This window comes from Dipodomys spectabilis, unplaced genomic scaffold (genome assembly GCF_019054845.1).
Source record: "Dipodomys spectabilis isolate Male_0828 unplaced genomic scaffold, ASM1905484v1 ptg000396l, whole genome shotgun sequence".
Lineage (NCBI taxonomy): Eukaryota > Metazoa > Chordata > Mammalia > Rodentia > Heteromyidae > Dipodomys > Dipodomys spectabilis.
The window spans coordinates 1870126-1871038 of NW_024871073.1; positions in this window are offsets into that span (position 1 = coordinate 1870126).

Sequence of the window (913 nt, forward strand, 5' to 3'; positions counted from 1 at the left end):
CATTGGGACAGAAGTTAATGGTTTAGGAAATTCATTTAACAGGATGCTAGCAGAGAACTTCGCAAACATGCAAAAGTTAGGCCTATTCAGATACAAGAAGATTTTAGAACCCCAAATAGACCAGACCATAACAGGACATGCCACCATGACATTAATATCCGCAGAGGATCAATTCAGACCAAGGAAAAGATCCTTCAAGCTGTCAAGGAGAAAAGATCAACCACTTATAAAAGGAAACCAATTAGAATAATCTCTGATTTGTCAGCAGAGACAATTAAAGCAAGAAGAGCCTGGAATGATGTATATCATGCCCTAAAGACAATTATCAACCAAGATACTGTACCCAGCTATACTCTCCTTCATAACCGAAGGTCAAATAATAATTTTCCATAGCAAAGAAAAGCTGAAATAATATATCTCCACCAAGCCAGCCCTACAAAGACACTTAAAGATTTCCTCACATAGAAAACCAACAAGACCACAATAAGAGCAAAGAAACCACACAAAGAGTGAGAATCCAAGAACCATAAGAAGAACACAGTTGCCTCAGTGCCCAAGAAGTTGGATAACATGGCAGGAACTCCCAAAAACCTCTCAGTCATATCTTTCAACATTAATGGGCTTAACTCTCCAATTAAGCGTCATAGATTATCTAATTGGATTACAAAGCAAGATTATTCTATCTGCTACCTTCAGGAATCACACCATGCCCATAAAAACACACATATTTTGAAAGTGAAAGACTAGAACAAATTGTACCAAGCATTCTCATTGTGGTGAGGTGGTATCACAATGTTGTTTTGATTTGCGTTTCTTTTATGGCTAAGGAGGTTTAGCATTCCTTCATGTGTCTACTGGCCATCCTTCTATCCTCTTCAGAGAAGTTTCTCTTTAAGTCTTTCACCCATTTATT